The sequence below is a fragment of the Ailuropoda melanoleuca genome, chromosome 3 (genome assembly GCF_002007445.2).
Source record: "Ailuropoda melanoleuca isolate Jingjing chromosome 3, ASM200744v2, whole genome shotgun sequence".
Lineage (NCBI taxonomy): Eukaryota > Metazoa > Chordata > Mammalia > Carnivora > Ursidae > Ailuropoda > Ailuropoda melanoleuca.
In genome coordinates, this window is record NC_048220.1 from 37,258,291 (window position 1) to 37,279,214 (window position 20,924).

At 43.1% G+C, this 20,924-nt stretch overlaps 2 pseudogenes; one reads left to right on the top strand and one right to left on the bottom strand.

Moving 5' to 3' along the window:
- Window positions 1-554: 554 nt before the first annotated feature.
- On the bottom strand, window positions 555-884 carry LOC109491045 (annotated as a pseudogene).
- Window positions 885-2,356: 1,472 nt separating this feature from the next.
- Window positions 2,357-5,507, top strand: LOC100467444 (annotated as a pseudogene).
- Window positions 5,508-20,924: the final 15,417 nt, after the last annotated feature.

Genomic DNA, 20,924 nt, shown 5'->3' on the forward strand with positions numbered 1-20,924 from the left:
CAGAGGTGTAAGAAAACCTTGTGGGCTCCAAAATCAAGATTTACTGCATACTGAGCAGAGACCATAGCAAGTATAACTGAAGATAGCTAGCAAGAGCCCAGTAAGAGTACAGAGAGCAGAGTTAATCTCTGAAAATGCACAGACTTATAGTCTAAAGCAGTTACCTTAGTTTTTTTTTTTTTTTTTGACCAGGACTGATTTATTCATTATCATATGTTCTAACAATCTGTTTATTTATCCCTCCACAGAACTACAACCTGGGGCCTAGAATCTGAAATCTGAGGCTCCCTCCTCCCTAATTTTGTGGCTTAACTGGGTGCATAGTCCAGGCAGAACAGGTGTCTCCTTTGGGTACTGCAGAAGAAAGGGGGCATAGGCACACCCATACATAAAGATGGCCACACCAAGAGGCAGGTCAGAAGACAGTCTCACGATAAAGGCACTTTCCCTTCAATAAGGGTCTGGGAGTTGGCTGGGAGTGTTGTAGGGGCGGGGAGGAGTTAGTTCCATGGAAGTTTTTTTGCAGGCTACAGAAAGAACTGAAGGGAGCTCACCTACACCGGACCATCCTCAGGGTCAGTGGGGGCGGCTGTAAGTCTTTACTGCCTCTAGGGGAAGGTGACGTATAAGCATCATAGCCAAAGAGGCACGTATCGATTAGGCCCAGTACCCCTTGCGATGTCTAGAGTATCTGTATATTGGTGTGCAGGTCACACGTGTAGATGGCAAGTAAGATAGCAGCAACGATCATCTCAACTACAGGCAGGGAGGAGTGACCTGGTGTGGAGGTGCTGGAACAGGTTAGAACCACCAGCCAGGATGTAACCTCTGCAAACAGGGGAATTCCCTTTCGGGTGCGGGTGTGTGTGGGGGAAGTTGGTGCAGGAGGAGGGGAGGGGTGGCGGGGGGGGGTGTTCAGAATCGCCGTGGGGGGCGGGGTCCCTGGGGGCGCAGAGAATCTCCTCACTTGCTCACGGATTCGGGAACGCTGCACACCCTGCGGTCTTGTGCGTCTGCCCCCGCACCCCCAGGGCACCGAGGGAGTGATCACCCTCGCTACCTTAGAAATTTCTTTCAAAACACGATCTACAAACACATTTCATTACCCAGCAGAGCAATGACATTATCACGTCATGAAGTCTCTGGAAAACACTACAGATGCCTGAGAAAATAGTAGTGACAGTAGCAAAACCATGTTGGTATTATAATGAAAATAGTGTGAACTGAACCAACCCTGCAAGAGTCTCAGAGACTCTCAGGAATCTGGGCCCTAGTTAGAGAAGCAATCTCAAGGCCAAATGGAATATGCTTATACCAAATGACAATAATAATGGGCCCAACACCCCCAAATGACAGTAATTAATGTGAAATACGACATTCTTTTCTGCAGCCAGCATTAAGGCCACTCCCACTCATTCACCAAGGCTACTGATCATATTTGATTTGTTTTTGTGTCCTTATCACATCTGTTTGTTCTTAAAAAATGAACAATGCTCAATAAATGTTCATTGAAGAAATTAGAGGAACTTTATTTCAGCAGAAAACATGGTGAAAATATTAAGTCTTTGGTGCCCTCACGTGGCACAATGTTGCAAAGCAATTTAGAAAAATACTGCATGTATTATTATTACTACTAGTAGAAGTATTTTTAAATTTTGAGTCCAATTTGAGTCTAGGTTGCTACTTCTATGTATTAATAAGTCTTTTCTTCCACTCCAAATTATCTCACACGAGTCAAGTAAATTATTTGAATATATTCCACCCACACCTCCCATTTCATGTTGATACAGTTTGGAATATCAATATTCATTAGTGAATAGTTTCCCACTACAGTTATCCAGCTGACCAATCTACTATACCCCACCATTCCTTGCTCTCCTGTGGCCAAGAACAATTGACATTGTTGCAGTTAGTTGTCTGATGAGAGAGGTGAGTTGTATATTTGAGTCCCTTTTTTTTTTTTTTTTTTTTGGTAGTGTTCTTAGGCTACCTTTGCCTTTGATTCAATTCTTCACTATTTAACCTCTTTATGGATATGCATTTCTTTTGAGAGAGACATTTATTTCATATTAGGAATGTCTAGGGTATTTTTGTGTCTTCCTTTATTTTATATATATTTTTTGTTATTGTCTCTTCTGAAATAGATGAGTTTTTTTACTCTGTGAATTTGTAGGTTTGCATGTTTCTATCTAAAGTTGCCTATTCATGAGCAACTCTTAGATAAATAGAAAACGTGGGTGCTGTTCCCAGGTAATATTAAAGAATTTGGCAAACCTTATGACATGACATGAGGTTTACTGTGTTCCTTTTTCTACTAAAATTGTTAGAGGTACTTTTAGATCATTCAGTTACCCCGATGGTCAGTGCAGTGGAAAGAACCAGGAGCGAAAAGAACCAGGAGTGTGAGATACTTGTTAGGGATGCCCAGTCCAAGTTCAATTCATTGTGAAGAATGTGCAGTGTTTTTTTTTTGTTTGTTTGTTTGTTTTCTTTTTGTGGATGTTTACCAAAGAGATTAAAGGGAAGGTTGGAAGAATTAAAATTGTTTGTCTAGGGGAGACGCATACCCAAAGTACATTTACAATATGACTACTCTTATTTAAGTATGTTGTTTCACTATGTCAACAAGTACTTATGGAGAATTTAATATCAGCCACTGTCCTGGGCTCTGGGAACACAGATATTGAAAACAGAGTCCCATCCTTCATGAAGTTCTTCATCTAGTGTGGAGAGACTGAAGTTAAAACCAAGATAGCATTATGAATGCTGTGACCCGCATAAAGACATGTCAGAAAATTCTCTGCAAATACAGAAAATTCTCCTCCTTATTTTGACAAATAACTAAATGTTAGCTGGATGAAGGAGGGAAGGGTGTTTCAACAGAGGGGCTAGTGTGTGAGCAGTGGTAGAGGAATGTGTGTGGAGGAATAGGCAAAGGCCACTGTAGCAGACAGAGATCTCGACAATCAAACTAAATAGCCAGGATGTTATCCTGGAGGCAATGAGGAATTACTGAAGAGAAGTCCTATGAGAAGATACATATATTTTAGAAGGATCACTCTCACCACAGTGTAAAGAAAAGCTAGGATGGGGGTACACTGAGAATTAGGGAGATAGTTAAGAGTGTTGCAGTAATATTGGCAAAGAATGGAAAAGAAGTGAACTAAGACAATTGTAGTGGGAATGAAATTGAGGTGCTAAGGAGAGAGAGTCACTAGGATTTTGTTGGTAAGGGAGTCAAAAGGTCAAGGCTATCTGCTCTCTGCTTGGTTTAGATGGTTGTATCATACATTAAGACAAGAAATTGAGAGGGGCGCCTGGCTGGCTCAGTTGGAAGAGCATGAGACTCTTGATCTTGGGATGGTGGGTTTGAGCCCCACATTGGGTGTAGAGATTACTTGAAAAAATAAAATCTTTAAAAAAGAAGAGAAATTGAGAAGGAAGAGTGTATTTTGAGAGAAAGAGAGTGTCCACCTTGGATGTTGAATTTGAGGCTTTCAAATGGCAACGTCTAGAAAGCACTTAGTTATACAGATTTGGAGTTCAGAATGGGGTCACTAGAGAGATGAGCCAGCAAAATCTGGAGGGGGGTTGATCTTAGGAGAAATGAATGGGACTGACTCAGTTTCCTGTTTTGATGACTTCTAGCCTGAGTCAGGACCTAGTTAGGAACAGTTAAAACACCAGTAGAAAACCTGTCTTTCTGGGTGGAGGACCATAGGACAGAAAGTTAAGGGTGACTTCCAGAAGGAAATGACCCACAGAAGGAAAGCTCCAAATTCTGTCTATAAACTCTGCTTAAATCCATTGGACAGACTTACTTTGGAGCCTTAGTGGCTGACCTGGAGCAAGGTACTTCAATCCTTAAAGCCTTCATTTTTATCTTTATTTATTTATTTTTAAAGATTTATTTATTTATTTGAGAGAGAGAACATGAGCAAGGTGAGGGGCAGAGCAAGAGGGAGAGAGAATCCTCAAGCAGACTCCTGGATGAGTGCAGAGCCCGAGTGGGGGCTTGATCCCAGAACCCTGAGATCATGACCTGAGCCAAACCAAGAGTCTGAAGCTTAACCGATTGAGCCACCCAGATGCCCCAGGTTCTTCCTTTTTAAAATGCAAAAACTAATATTTTGCAGTGTGGTTATGAGCAGTAGAAAAATGCAAGTGTTTCACACAGTGCCTTGCCATATACTAGACTCTCAATAAATGACTGCTTCTTTAATCAGGAGTCTGCTAGTGGCAAGTGACAGAAACTGAACTCAAACTGGTCAAGCAGAAAAGGAATTTGATCAATAGTAAGGAAGAATGGGGGTAGTCAGCAATTCTTTATCACCAGGACTTGTGAGGGTTCTCTCCCCCTTCCTTCTCCTTCTTTCCCATACATACCCTGCCTTATCTCCTGAGGTTTACCCTTACTGTCCTGTTTGTTGATAGCTTCCTCCTTTGGAAATGAGTGTGGGTGCTGATGGGGAGAAGACTGGTACAGAGTGGTCCAGGCTTACACCCTCTGTGGTAGCAGCAGAATCGCTTCCAAAGATGTTCACGTCCTAATCCCATGAACCTCTGACCACGTTACCTCACGTAGCAAAAGGGAATTAAGACTGCAATTGGGGGGCATTTGAATTGCACTTTTTCTAAGATTTTATTTGTCAGAGAGAGAGAGAGAGAGAGAGAGAGATTACAAGCAGGGGGAGTAGCAGGCAGAGGGAGAAGCAAGGAACCTGACATGGGACTCAATCCCAGGACCCTGTGATCATGACCTGAGCCAAAGGCAGATATTTAACCAACTGAGTCACCTAGGCCTCCCTTGAATTGCACTTCTGCCATCTTTCTAGCCCTCAGTCAGGTAGGCCAGTGATGCTTCTGGAAACAAGAGCACAGTGGCTGTCCTAGGAGAACCCCAAGTCCAGTTCAAACTTGTTTTGGTTGGTGATGGTGGTACTGGAAAAACTATGTTCCTGAAACGTCATCTGACTGATGAGAAGCATGTAGCTACCTTGGGTACTGAGGTCCACCTCCTTGTGTTCCATACCAACAAAGGGCCTATTAAGTTCAATGTATGGGGTATGGCTGGTCAGGAGAAATTTGGTGGGCTGAGAGATGGCTATGAGATCCAAGACATTATAATGTTTGATGTAACATCAAGGATTACAAGAATGTGCCTAACTGGCATAGAGATTTGGTATGGGTATATGAAAACATCCCCATTGTGCTGTGTGGCAACAGAGTGGACATTAAGGACAGGAAAGTTAAGGCAAAATCTATTGTCTTCCACTGAAAGAAGAACCTTCAGTTCTATGACATATGTGCCAAAAGTAACTACAACTTGAAAAGCCCTTCCTATGGCTTGCTAGAGACCTAAGTGGAGACCCTAGCTTAGAGTTTGTCGCCATGCCTGCTCTTGCCCCCTAGAGGTTGTCATGGACCCAGCTTTGGCAGCACAGAATGAGCGTGATGTGGAGCTTGTGTAGGTAACTGCTCTCCTGGAGAAGGAGGATGCCCTGTGAGAACATGCATCCGGAGCCCAGCATCCGGAGCCCAGTGTTATAGGCAACGGTTCTGTGATGTCAGTGGTGCAGTATGTTTGCTACTTTATTATATAGCTGAGCAGAACATGTGCTTCATCTTTGGGATGCTGAAAGAGATGAATGGGCTTCAGAGTGAACATACCCTCATTTTTTGGACCTGCATAGTTAGCTGTTTTAGAATGCACTTGTTTCCTTTCTGAGTTAATATAAGATTACTATAGTCACATCACAATATCCAGTGATAAAATCTTGTTTGTTACTGTTATTCCCATTCTGTTTCACTTAGAATCTGAATAAAGTTGTATTTCAAATATATATATAAAAAGACTGAAGATGAAATTAAAATTGTTAATCAACTAGCAAAATGGGGAGATTATGCTGGATTATCCACACTGGCCCAGTGTAGTCACAATCGCTCTTAAAAGTGGAAGGGCGGCACCTGGGTGGCTCAGTCGGTTAAGCGTCCAACTCTTGGTTTCAGCTCAGGTCACGATCTCAGGGTCATGGGATCAAGCCACAGGTCGGGCTCCACGCTCAGCAGGGAGCCTGCTTGAGATTCTCTCCCTCTGCCCCTCCCCTAAGTCATATGCTGCTGCACGCGTCCTTCTTTCTCTCTAAAAACAAATAAATAAATCTTTAAAATAAAAGGTGGAAGAGGGGGGCAGGAGAGTGTCAGGGAGACTTGACTGCTGGAGGTCAGAGTGGTGGATGTGAGAAGGATTTGATCACTGTTATGGCTTTGAAGATAGAGGAGGGGACCACAAGCCAAGGAGGGTGGACAGCCTATAAAAGCTGGAAAAAGCAAGGAAAGAGATTCTCCCCTAGAGCCTCCAGAAGGAGTTCAGCCGTGCCACTGATTTTAGTCCAGTGAGACCCATGTCAAACTTCTAAAACCTATACTACTGTAAGATAATAGATTTGTGTTGTTTATACCTCTAAGTTTGTGGTAGTTTGTTAAAGCTGCTGTACAAAACATCATCCCAGCTTAGCTGGGGTGACTTAGGTTTTGTGGAGCCTAAAACTTATACAATTTGGGGGGCTCTCTTTAAGAGAAATTCAAAAGAATGAGGCTGTTCATTTAGAATGAGAACAAATCACAAAAAATTGCAGATTTGAAAAAGATGACGAATGATGGGTGCCCGGGTGGCTCAGTCAGTTAAGCATCTGACTTTGGCTCAGGTCATGATCCCCGGGGTCCTGGGATCAAGCCCTACCTTGGGCTCTCTGCTCGGTGGGGAGCCTGCTTCTCCCCCTTCCTCTGCTGCTCCCCCTGCTTGCACTCTTTCCCTCTCTGTCAAATAAATAAATAAATAAATAAATAAAATCTTAAAAAAAAAAAAGACGAATGCTATAAACTAATAAAATCCAGAAAAATGACATTTTAAAGTTAGTTAACTGGCATTTCTCTCCAACATGTTTCTGCTACAATTTTTGATTACATTTTCTCTTTTTCATATGACAATATTTTGTTAAAGTGGGTTAGAAAGACAATCCACTCTTCCCTCTAATGTCATTAATTGGAACAAATGGAAAGGACCCTGAAGAAAGCATACAAAACCCACAAGCAGAGAGTGGCAGACTTCATCAGATCCCGGATACCCTAATGGAGCACCATGACATTCCCAGAGTCAGCTGGGTGAAGTAGCCTCCCCACCCAGCGTATGGAGTGGCACCGAGGGGAAGGAGAAGGCAAAGTTGGGGTTATGTTTGGTGCCTTCAGTATTTTCTAGGAATTAACGAGGACCTTTGTAGACAGGTTAGGGCTGAGAGAGGAACATGGCAGAGGTGTTCCAGCAAAGGAAGGCAAGGTGCAGGGTACAGAAGGGCAGTGAACAGGCAGGACAGCAGTGGCCAATAGGACTAGAGTCAGGTAAGGAGGCAGAAAATCATGTCCAATGCTGGCAAGTGGCTAAAGAGGGAAGATCACACTTAAAGTGTCAAAGGCCTGACTTTGATCACCAACCACTTGAAGAACATTATGGGAAATATTAAAGCTATTAACACTGAGTTTGGAAAAACTTTGGTTTGAATCCTACCTCTGACTGCCCCCAGGCCATCTCTTCATGCAGACAGTGCTGCCTCCCTCAGCCGACATGTATGATATGCACAACCAGATCAAATTGCTAAAGCTGCCAGTCTCCGTCTCCTCAAGGCCAGATGGGCACATTCTGTTTTCCACCAGTATGATCATTTAGCCGCCATCTATGTTCCCTCTATTGACCTGGAAGACATTATAGGACACAAAGAAGTCCTTACTAAATTCCCCCAACAAGCTTTAAATGATTGTTGGCAAAGCCTGGTTTTACTGAGCACTGAACTCTCTCTAATGATAAAAGTGGTCCTCCGAAATAGAATGGACATTATTACTGCCTGCAAGGACGCACCTGTGCCATTATCCAAACAAAATTTGTTTATAACTGATGAGTCTGCCAATGTATCATCTTTATTAAATCACATAAGGGCACAAGTGAATGCCTTGAGTGATCGGACCCCCAGTCTGTGGGCCTTAAAATCAGTGGTTTGGATCATGGGACTCTGGGCAGAAAAACTTAGTTAACTATTTTGGGAACCATTACCTTGATGCGGGTCTTCTCTGGCACACGCCTATCCTGCTGCCGCAGTACATGCCTCCACTGTACCCCGCAACCCCCAAACGAGCCGCCACCCTGATAAGGGAACCCCTTGCTGACTGATCCGGACTCACTATAGAAGGGGAGGAGCGCCAGGCATGCAGTGTCCGCAGAGGTCACGGAGAGGTCATGACCTCCGGTTGACCCCCCAGGTGGATCTGGGCATTCAGAGGCCCCTCGCCCCGCCCAGTCAGTGGAGTGTCCCTTCTTCGCACCGTTTCCACAACAGGAGTCGGTTTCCGAGGCGCAGCCTCGAGGGAGCCATGTGCTGTGGGGACTTCGGGGTGTCTGTGACCGGGCGCAGGGGAGGCGTCCGCATCAACTCCAGACCGTGGCGGCGGCTGCGGGGGTCCGCGCGGCTGGCGGCGCCCGGGACCGCCCGGGACCGCCTGGTGTGTAAGTTCCCTGGCTGCGTGCGTCCTGCCGCCCCTGCCCTCCTGGGAGGTCTTGCCGCCCCTGCCCGTCACCCCCTGCCTCCCGTGTGCGGGCTGGTCTGCAAACCAGCACCCCCTTTTGCTTTCTCTGAGGAAACCCCTATGTCCCAGGGTCTCTAGGCGTCTGCTCCTTTTCCCTCCCTTTCGTCTCTCTGCTCAGCCTGCAAGCCTGTTAAGGGCTTTGTTGTCCAAAAAGAAACCAACTCTTCACAGAACCTGCCTCTTTCTTCTTTTTGGTCGTTGTTTGTTAGCAACACGAGGAATCCTTCAGGATCTGGTCTCCGAGGCTTTGGGAGGTTCTTCCCGGGCGCGATTGCTGAGCCTCAGACTTCTATATTACTCGCTGCGCTTTGACAAATACGTATTTTTTCACATTCACAACCTAACCCCCCAGGCCTGGAGTCATGGGTTCCTTCTGGCTCATCTGCTTCAACATCTAACCTTGCGAAACACCTTCTGTCTTCTCTAGCCAGGAGTAGGTGGCTCTCAAGGCATTTGGGGAATTACAATAAAAAGAGAAATTAAGAGCTATCCTTCATTAATTGCTTACTACATATTAGGCACTGTGCCAAGCATTCTTTATATATTGTTTAATTTAAATGTATAACTCTCAAATCCCATATCATGCTGTGCTGTTTGTTTATATATTTGGGTTTCCCAGTAGATAGAAACCTTCTAGAGGTCAGGGCCAGGTGGTCTTGACCCCTATGTTCCCAGCCGGGAACACAGTGCCTGCACATAATGGGTATTCCAGCATTATGGAGTGTTTGCTTTGACATGAGGGTCTAACCCATGAGGGTCCTAATTGGTGGTGGAGCCAATCTTCCCCAGCCTGATCCAGGACAAGGCAACCCTCTGGCTCAAGGGTTGGCAAAGTTTTTCTCTAAATATCCAGATGGTGTTTTTGGCTTTGCGGGCTATTTGCTCTCTCTTATAGTTACTCTACTTTTGTAGCGAGAAGGCAGCCGTAGAAAACATGGAAACAAGTGAATGTGGATGTTTTTGAATAAGATTTTATTTGCAAAAACAGTTGGCCATCTCACTCTACATTGCCAGCCTCGTATCTGCAACCAATCAGCTGGTTTAGAACGTGAGCTTTCCAAGTGTTCAGCATAAAGAGCAGAAAGGTGCTATTCATCCTGGTTTTTGTCTCCAAGTGGCTCGCATATTATTAAAGATTTCTGGAGAACACTGTAGTTTTAGAATATGTTTATGTCCCTCAACCTGTGAAGTCCAAACGTTCTTTTTGTTCCCTGTCACACTTCAATTCATTCTTCTCTTAACTGAAACATGACCCTCTTTATTGTACTGAAGGAAAGGAACACTCACTAACCTGGGAACTTGGTGGCTGTTTTATCAAATAGTTATAAATCTTGAGCTTTCATACAGTTCTATGGTTTTGTATAGTTTTCTAGTATATCAGTTTTCTTTTTTTTTTTTTCCAAAGATTTTATTTATTTATGTGACAGAGAGACAGCCAGCGAGAGAGGGAGCACAGCAGGGGGAGCGGGAGAGGAAGAAGCAGGCTCCCAGCAGAGGAGCCTGATGTGGGGCTCGATCCCAGAACGCCGGGATCACGCCCTGAGCTGAAGGCAGACGCTTAACGACTGCGCTACCCAGGCGCCCCTAGTATATCAGTTTTCTTAAAAAATAACTTAAAATTCTCTTCAGAAAGAACCATAAAGTCAACACCATATGACTGGGAATTTAGTGAATTAGACAGAATTTTTTAGGCTACAAATGGTGAAAAACATACTGAAGTTATCTTTTAAACTGAAATTGTTGGGGAGGGAACCACTGCTGGCTGTCTGTCAGCTCTGTCCATCTCCGTGTTATTCTGCTCTCAGGCATGCTTTGTCCTCAGGCAGCTCCAAACTTACCTGCATTTCAGCTTAAGTCCCGTGAAAAGTAGAAAATTTGTTTAACAACCAGTTGTAATACAAGTTGTTACCAGTTTATTTATTTAGGTGCTATGTGATTTGGATAAATAACTTAATCTCTTTAGGTCTAGGCTTGCCCTCTTGTAAAGCAAGGTGGTTGTAGTGGGTGATTTTGCTTAGACCCTCTTAAAACCTTGTATCTGGCAGTTGGTTGATAGCATCCAAACTAGTGAGTGTTTGGGATTAATGAAGACCCTCATGCATTGCTGGTGGGAGTGTGAATCTTTGAGGATCATAAAAATACTTGTTATCTGGACCTTTAGAGAAAAAGTTTTTTAACTTTTGAACTAGAGGGTGGCCTTGTTCTGGATAAGGCTGGTTCTGGAACATTAACTCTATCAGAAGTTAGGAACCTCATGGCCAACAAACAAATAGCCTTCATTATCTAATAAAACCATAAATTTGCATGCCCTTTGATCTAGCGTTCCTCAGAAAAAATGGCAGGATGTAAAGATAAATAGTTCTGGTTCTTTCTTTTTGCTATTTTATATGAGTATATATTTATACATATGTATCTATTTTTGTTACCATATTATGTATAAATGATACATGTGTATATCATATCTATGTGATACGGTAGCAAAAAGTTACTAGAAACAACTGAAATGTTCATGAATAAGGGAATTTGGGATAAATCATGATGCATCCATACTATGGATTATTGTGAAACTACTAGAAGGAATAAAATATGTCTATATATTACCTGAAGAGGTATCTTTGAAATATTATTATTATTAAAGATTTTATGTATTGAGAGAGAGGAAGAGAGAGTGCGCGTGTGGCACGCTCACATGAGCAGGGGGAGGGGCAGAGGAAGAGGGAGAAACATACTCCCAGCTGAGCACAGAGCCTAAAGTGGGTCTTGATCCCAGGACCCTGAGATCATGACCTGAGCCAAAGTCGGACACTTAACCGACTGAGCCACCCAGGCACCCTTATCTTTGAAATATTATTAAGTGAAAAAAAGAAATTTTAGAATATTATGTGTAGTCTAATCCTGTTTTGGAAAATTAAAAAAAGAAGAAGGTTCATGTGCCTGTGTATTTGTATATTTCTGTATGAACACAGAGAAAGTTATGGAAGGATTGTTAAGGTTGATTACTTCTGGGGAGGTGGGATTGGATGGGGATGGAGAGAAGATTACCTTTACATCAGTTTTTAATTACTCAAGTAATTAACGAATCCATATGTTTGTAAGCTGGCACCTTTGAATACCACTCTTGGCCCTCTTCCCTGCCCTCTCCCATGTTATCTGTTTAGTATGTGGCCTTCCTGGTATTTTCTGCATATTTACATGGTTATATATGTACATAGAGAGAATTTATAGTATTTATAAAAAACACGTGACACCATGCCGTATGGATTTTTCTACAATATACTTTTTTCCCTTCACTGTATTTTTTTTTTAATGTTTTATTTATTTATTCGACAGAGACAGAGACAGCCAGCGAGAGAGGGAACACAAGCAGGGGGAGTGGGAGAGGAAGAAGCAGGCTCATAGCGGAAGAGCCTGAGGTGGGGCTTGATCCCACAACACCAGGATCACGCCCTGAGCCGAAGGCAGACGCTTAACCACTGTGCCACCCAGGCGACCCTCCCTTCACTGTATTTTTGAATATATATCCACACATTAGCACATGTAAACTACCTTATTCTTTTAAAATGCTGAATAGCTTAAGGAATCAACCATAGTGTAGATAATCACCCATCTACTTAACTATTCCCCTGCTGATGGGTAGTTAGATTATTCTCATTTTTTCAATAATACAAACAGTGCCACAGTCTCCAACTCTTGTGGCCTTGCATACATGCTCCTGTTTCTCTGGGAGAGTCACTAAGTAGTGAAATTGCTGGGTCATAGGGTATGCAGTGAAAAAAAAAGCTTCAAAATAGATTTTCTGGAATTTCTTTTAAAAGTTGCTGTGACAATTAAAAAAAGGTCTAATTTTTAAAGCCAGCATGTATTACTTATGTAATCAAAAATAAAGAAAACCCATGAAAGTATTTGCTAACTCTCTCTCGATACCTGGATGAGGCTAGGTGGATTTTTACACGTCTGGGATCTCTCTAGGGATTCCTCCCATCTGAGGCAGGAGGTGGAGAAAGTCCCCTCAGACAGCAAAGACTAATGAGTCTTCAGAGAACTTGTTTCTGTCCATATGGCATCTGGAACTTAACTGCAAGGATGAAAAAAATCTTTAAATTTACCATTTGGTTTTCTCTTGCAGATCTAGCATGAGAAAAAGTATCTTTGAGCACCAGAAAAGATTTATTTTAATTTTTAAAAGTAAATTCTACCCTCAATGTGGGACTCAAACTCATGATCCTGAGATCAAGAGTCGTATGCTGTACTAACTGAGCAGCCAGGCGCCCCGAGATTTTATTTATGTGAAAATAATGGCTGAGGGGAAAAAAGTTCTTTGGAATTCACAGAGGAGTGTGAAATGGTAATGTTTCCTTCTGTGACATCACCAGTGAATGGAGAACATACTCGGATAATTTAATGGGATTTTTAATAGAAACGAAACTACTCAGCTAATGAATTTGTTAGCTCATAGGAGTTTCTCAGCGGAAGACATGCAAGTACTTTCATACTCGTTGACAAGGGTATCACTCACCAGCAGAGGGGGCCAAAGAACTTTCCATGATTGGGAAACTCCCTGGCTACAGAATGTGGTCAGGATCTCCTTTGCCTGCCTAATGGTGCAGCCTATACAGTGTTTAAACTTTGGTGTCCGAGAAGCAATAACACAGCTTTCATTAACATTTTAAAAAATTTATACATAGAATAACATATGCATATGTTAAAAATATAATACTCAAGCATTAACACAACAAATCTTTTTGTATATAAAAATAGAAAATGATACGAAATATCCCTACTCTCTGCACGCCTTCATTGTCTTCAGTTCTACTGCCCAGGGGCAACCATTTTCAATTCCTGTTTCTTTTGCCTTGGAAAAAAAATCATATATCTTTTTAATAATACAACCTCAAAGTACAGGTTTAAAAAGTACAGAAGGATGCTTAGTGAAAAATATTTTTCTCTCCCACTTGCTTCCTCAGCCTCCCATTTCCCTTCACTAGTGACAACCACTATGAGCAGTTCATTGACTATACTTCCAGAGGAAATCCATTTGATTTGTCTTTAACAAATAGAATAATTCCAGAAAAGCAGTATATTCAAATGGCTCACAATTCCAAAGCTTCCAGTAGGAATTCAGAGAATGGTCTCCCTCTCACCTCTGTCTCTCAGAGGCAAAAGATTAAGTCATATTTCTGAATTTATCAATCAGAGAAGTTAGCTACTGGCTTTGTATTATGGTAGATTGTTTGCCTCTTGTACTCCCCATTCCCGTCTTCAACATCGTGATATAAACATAACAATGACATCATTTTGTAGACCATATCCCTGATTGCTGAGTTTAATTTTGGAGTAATTTTTTCCTTTCTTACGTAATATTTGGTTAACCTGGTGTTGTCTCACTTTTTCATTGGTTAGCTTTTTTATGCCCTTGGCACTGATTTTGCATGCATATCATCACATTTGTCAAATGCCAGTGATATTTTCTAAATTATCAAACATATCTTTTCCCATTCTCTGTCTTCTTGCTCTAAGCTGAACTGCTTGTGCTCTCAGCCTTCGCAGAGCTCCCGTCCTCCAACTTGCCTTCACCCCTTCACTCTGTTGGAGCTCCTTTTGCCTGGGTCCCGTGTGTTAAATTAATTAAACAGGAAGGCCACTAGACTGAAGAAGCTCTAATGCGGTGGTGACCTATGCAAGCAAACTGAAATCTAAGCCTGTAAATGCCTCAAGGTTGCAAAATTTAAACACTAGAGAAAACCAGTCATGGATAGCCAACTAGCCTTTAAGCTATAGCCAATTATATAATATCCTTTTTTTGCTTCCACGCCTTCTCTAAGTCTTTCCCTTGCTTCTGTTGAGGGAGCACTCCTAACCACCTCTGGTTTGACACTGACTGATCAAATTAATTTTGGCTTTACCTCTTGAAACTTTTAATGTGCCTAAGTTTATCTTTTTTTTTTTAGATTTTTTTTTTTAAATTTATTCGACAGAGATACTGACAGCCAGAGAGAGAGGGAACAGAAGCAGGGGGAGTGGGAGAGGAAGAAGCAGGCTCCTAGCAGAGCAGCCTGATGTGGAGCTCAATCCCATAACGCCGGGATCACGCCCTGAGCCGAAGGCAGACGCTTAACCGCTGTGCCACCCAGGCGCCCCCCTAAGTTTATCTTTTTAACACATTTTCCTTTTCTGGGTTTATTCCCTCATTTTCTGGAGCACATCTTCCAGAACCTTCCCAAGAGAGGGTGGACATTTAATATTTTGAATTCCTTGCAAATCTGAACATGTCTTACTTCTTGATATATACTTTGGCCCAATATGTATTTCCAGGTTAGTAATCTTTTCCCTGCAGAATTTCTCCATTGCCTTTCAGTGTCTCTGGTTGAGAAGTCTGAAGTCATTCTGATTCCTGATTCTTTGTATGTGATCTGCTTTTATCTTTCTTTCTAGGTCCATGGAATTTTGTGAAGATACTACTTTGTGTAGGTCTTCCTTCATTTATTCTTCTAGGCATTGAGGAGGCCTTTTCAATTCTTGGAACTTTTCCTATATTTCTTTACTTTCTTCCCTCCAGCAGGTCATCTCCTGTTGTATCCTCCTCTGCATATTTGTCCCTGTGGTCTTATAGGTCTCATATGCATTTCCTATTACTTTAGTGAAGTCCCAAAAAGATTGAGGAGTTAACGTGGGTGCTACATTGGCCACAGTAAACCAGGTGTTTCTATCCCTTTACTTTTTGGAGGATTCCTGAAAGAGGGCCTGGAGTGAATCTATGGAAAGCATCCTTGGAAACACAAAACACAGAACCAGCAGAATATCTTTAAGTAAATGGTTTTACAAGGGGAATGTTTTAGAAAAGGTCCCCTTTTCTTTTGACCTTGCCCCTTCCTCATTACCAGAATTAAAGTGAGAACTGTAGACAGGGAAGGGCTGCATTTCAGAGAGCTTAACAAAGAAGAAGGAGCAGGACGTGCGGCCTGCCTGGCTGTGGAGAAGAGGATTGACGAGGGAACAGGGCTGACAAGCAGCAGAAGCTACTGTCTCCATGCCTCCACCCCTCCCGTAATGGGGCTCCTTTCATCTTGGGTGCCCACTCCCAGATCCCAGTATCACCCTGGCAGCTCCTGTTCTTGGCCGCAGACAAAATCCTAAACTCCCATGTGTGTCCTTGCTCACCTTCTCTGCTGTCAAAAAACTTGACTTTTTTTTTTTAATCCTGTCCTTTAGGTCTTTTCTGTACACGTTGGTCCTCGCTCTGTAGTAGTTCAGTAGTTCTCAAATCTGGAAGTATAGTGGAATTAGTTGGGGAGTTTTAAAAAATACAACTGAACTGTCCCAGCTCTACTTATTCAGAAATCCTGGGGGTGAGTTCCAGGAGTCTAAACACTGCTCTGCAGATGCCCAGCCTGATTTGGGAAGCGCTGGGGGTATCTCATGGCTTTTCTCAGGGAGAGAATTAACCTCTCCTTAAAGAGACCATGTTGAAATGATGTGGTGGTGACTTTGTGGTTCTGGCTTTGTCATGTGGTCCTTTGGAGTTCTTAACCTGTCGATGGCTCTGGTTGGTGAGTGACAACTGGAGGAGAAACAGAAATCGGGTTTCTGTTCTAAACAACTGTCATGTATGTGGTAAGAAGACCCTTTTCTTTAACTTAATTGTGATTTAGTTTGGCTATTTCAGTGACATTCAAGGGATAGTTTTCTTTGGAAAGACTGGGAAGGAAAGGAAAATGAAAAATTAGGGTTGTCATAGGGATTTGTTAAACATTTTTAATAAAAGAAAATGAACACGAGGGGGCAGCAAACCACCGTTCAGAGGAGGGTCTGCCCAAAATGCAGCAGGGCAAAAAAGATTGTTTTCTTAAAAATGTGTTGTGTTAAATATCTTCTAAAAAAGGTGGCCCTGATGTCAGAGCCACTCTTCCCTGAATGATAGTTTCAGTCTTTTCAATGTTTCCCTCCACGTTATCCTCCTATCCCCTTATGTTTTCAAGAAGCACAGTCCCATATGATAGTTGACACTTCTAGTGTTTCCACACGCTGGAGCCCTCACAGGGAACCCTCCTAGTGCCTTTCCCAGAGGCTCCTCACATTGATCCTCCAAGGACACACCACCTCTCCCAGAGAGAAGCAGCCGGAGTAGCTCATGGCCTGCATCTTGAGGAATGAGGAAGTAGAGGTCTCTCAGCACAGAGGTAACAAAGGCCCTCACACAGGTGACAGGACTTGGGAAGACCAGGTCAGGTGTGTCCGTGCTCAGGGATGACCCTGAGACCTTGCACTGTGCTGAGGGACGTTCTGTAGAGCCAAAAGCTAAATGGTGTATGGCTAGGTAATTTATCCTATATCACCTAAGTCCATTTCCTCTGCTAACTCTGGGAGTTGTTACCCAGGTTATTGTCTTAACTAGAACTTTCCATAGTCCATTCAAGCAGGAGAAAAAAAAGATGTTACATTTTGATTGTTTAAGTGGCCTTAATTTGGTTAATTTTGGTGAAAGGGTAGAGCTTTTCAGTTAGCACTCATAGGGGCCTTGGTACCATATGATGCTTTCTGGTAAGTACTAGTGGAGGTCCCTCCAGAGCCTGGAGTGTTGGGTTATGGTGTTCTCTTCCATGAGCTGTGTGACCTTGGACAGGTCACATAACCTCGATGTCCTCATTTGTAAAGGAAGGAGTTAACCTAGAAGGTGGTTCTTCATCAGGAGCGAGCACTTCTGGGTCTGGTTTGAAGCATGTAGATCCCCAGGCCACATCCTCTCCCCCAGAATCACAGTCTCCAGAGGGGGGCCCCTGGCATGTGTATGTGGCTGGTGGGGGCAGGGAGACTGGGAATTCAACCCACTCTGAGGGGTTCTGGTCAGCTCCCTGGGGATGAACCTTCAGGCTAGAACATTGCAAATGTTCCTTCTGTCATTCATTTACTTATTCATTTATTCTCCAAAAATTCAGCACAGATATGCTGATGTAAAGGTCTTCGTGAGTCTATTTGGAATTCAGATCCACTAAAAAATTGCCAGGAAGATTATATGCCACACACACACATGCACACGCACACACACACACTGTTCCAGTACGTATAGTAATGGGCACTTGGTTAGGTAACATTAGTATCATTATTTGTTGTCTAAATCTCAGTGACCCGATAGTAGCTGATAAAATGAAACCCCCTAGGACATATGAACCAAGAAATGAGTGACATGGAATTAAGTAGCTGATGCATGGTGGTGTGATCTGGGCAAAATGTCTTGAGTTTCTTCATCTTTATTAATTATTACTTTCCAAAGGGGATTATAAAAACTACTGTTTATTGCCCAGGATGAAGACTAGGATTAAATGAGATCACATGTGCAAACACACTTTGTAAACTATGAAAGCCTTAAGCCTTAATAATATTGCCATCACTGCCTTTGCCTCTTCTGTCAGGCAGGAGTGGTGGGAATTTTCCTCTCAACCCATATCTCTTAAAGGCAGCAGTAGACTCCGTGGGTTTTTAGTTTGTACACAGTGAGTGACCTTTTTGGGTTTTCTCTCTTTTACTTTCTGTGAACCACGACAACCTACATCTTCATGTGCTCGGCCTCAGGCAACTCCTGCCCGAAGCTCCCTTCACACAGCATCCGTCTCCTCCACCAGAAAAATGTGCCCTGTGGTCCAGAGTACCTCAGCTGAAACTTCCTCCATGGTATCATTTATTTTCTTTGTAAATGTTAGGTTTTGTGGTGAACTGTGGCTTCGGAGATACAAAAGCTCCGTTTTAGTTTATTTGGGATGGGATTTCCAAGAAAACAGAGCTGAGTGATCTTGAGAAAAGCCGACCAGCATGTCCTGCACTGTCCTCCTCATCCTTTCCTTGAGGGTCAGGGGCCTTTCACATCCCCATCTTGGGCTTCAAGTTAAGCCTTTCTTGCTTCAGATATTGAGGGTCCTTTCCCATGCTACTTCTTTGTTTCAGAGTGAGGAGAGGGGTTGGTGCATTTGTGTCCTGTTTTACAAGGGAGAAGGAATACATTGTTTACTGGGAGAGGCGTTTTGGGATCAGATGGACCAAAGAAATGGGTGTGGAGGTGTCACAGCGCTATTGTTCCTAGGGGACACGGTACCCTGTCCCCTTATAGTTCTTTCCCCAAGGGAAAGGCGAGGCATTAGATGACTTTATTCAAGATCACTCATAATGCTACATTTCTAATGAAGTCTCTGCAAGGCGCTGAAGACAGCACAGTTTCTTCCTAATTTTACACACTGCAGGGGGAAAGTTCTGGGCTCACCAAAGAGAACTCCGGAGATGGACAGCTGTGTACCCTTGCACTCCCAGCTCCCCTGGCCCTGTCTTCTCAGTGGTCACTCTCAGCGGGCAGGTGGCTCCTTCCCAGGACACATGCTGTGCTACTAACAGCAGTGATTTCCAGATGAACAGAGATGGGGAGTTGGGTTCCTTCTCATCAGCAATGAACTTGGGGTGGTTTCTGAGCTATAGATCAGCATTCCTCATACCCTCTGTGGGGGAGGACCAGCTTTTAAAAAAAATTCCTAGTCCCTCACAATTTTAACAGATATGATGCTACTCTGTCAAATTTCTATAAATGTTTGAGAAGACTTACTCTCTGTTGCTACCTGAATTTGTTCTCTAACAGTTCTTCCCCTGGGACAGCTGTATGGCTGGTACTTTGGGAAGCACCACTCTGGAGGAATTTGAAAGTTGGCGCCCTCCAGTCCTGGGCCCACCATTTCGTGGCTGTGGCAGGGTGCGATCTCCGTGCCTCAGTCCCCTCACCTGCGGATAGAATAGGGCAGTGACAGTGCCTACCTCATGGAATCATTGGGAAGATGAAATGTGTTAGTATACGTCGACCTCTTAGAACAAAACATCGCTATTATTAAAATGTGAGCCAAAGGCTGTCAGTCCCAATTGACAGTCAGCTCTTTATGTCGAAGGTTGTTTGTGTCCCTGGGATGGTAGCCAAGCTAGAAATAAGAGAACTTTGATCCACCTGCCTCTGCTCATCTCAGTAGATGGCAAGACTTTCCTTCTTTCACCAGTATTCATTTAGGTGACTTGGAACTGCAAACATTTCATGCTTTTTGCTTTTTCTGCTTTTTTACAGTTTGCCTGAGGTTTTGCTTGAAAAATGGGGATCTATTGGGTCAATGTGTTTATCTTCTTTATTTCTGGTTAGTTTCTCTTTCTAGTTAAAATATACAGAAGATTTTAAGCTCACAGTATGTCAGGCGTATGTTTAGATCTAAAATAAACTCTTTTGTCAAAACTAAGAAACAAGGACGTATTCAATACATGCAGCTTTTCCTCTAGAGATCCTAAATTTTCTCTCAGACTCAGAGTTCCTTTTAATTAGTATAGATTATCTTATTTCTGGTGACATTTTAGGTTGTGACATGTTCTCCAAGCAGAACATATTAGTAAGATGTTTTAAATAACTGAATCATTCTTATCGAGTCATCAGTCAAAAGCTGACATCTATAGTGTTAACACTCTGAAAATGACCATTTTACTATATTTCATCAGAACTTGGCCTTTACATTGTATTTTCATCTTTACATTGTATTTTCCCTAAGATACAACAAAAAACTGTTTACATTGTGAATCTTATTTCTCCACTGGCTTCTGTTTTGTTCAGGAGTTGCCTTTTCAAAGCAAGTGTTTTGACTTGAGCTCAAAATAAAGGCTGTGTGGTATTCCTGTGTTGAAAGGTCCCATTCAATCTTTAGGGGAAAATCGGTCAGATGAACAACTGATATTTGGCTCTCTGTGCACCTACAGAGTAATAAACCACAGAGAATAAACTACACTGAGATAATTCACAGGGCATCTCCTTTGTGCGTGTGTGTGGGTGTGGGTGTGGTGATTCCAAAGTACTTCACCTGTGTGTTGCTAGCCTCACCTGCTCAGAAGTTCTAAAGGAGTGAGGTGAATGGCGCTAATTCACAGTTCTCAGGATTGCATGACCGCTGCAGATGCAGGAGGGCACTTAGTTCACATCAGCCACCACCCTGCTGCCCCTAGAAGGTTGTGTCCAGGGCTCTTTGTTTGCTGTTCCTGAGTTACTGGCTGCTCTATTTTCTGAAGTCCTGACTGAGCAAATGCCAAGTTATGTACCTTGATGAGCTTGAGACTGCCCCACTGACAGTTGTGAGCTATCTGCCATCCAGTGTGTACCAGAGTACCTGCTGTCCCTTTCCTGAAACCAGTTCTTTCAGATTCTGCTGCAGGGCCCTCTCTGACTGGGTCCAGCAGTGACTCCTGGGTGTCTCACTCAGGGCACAGTAGATGGACTGTGTTGTTGGCCTCTT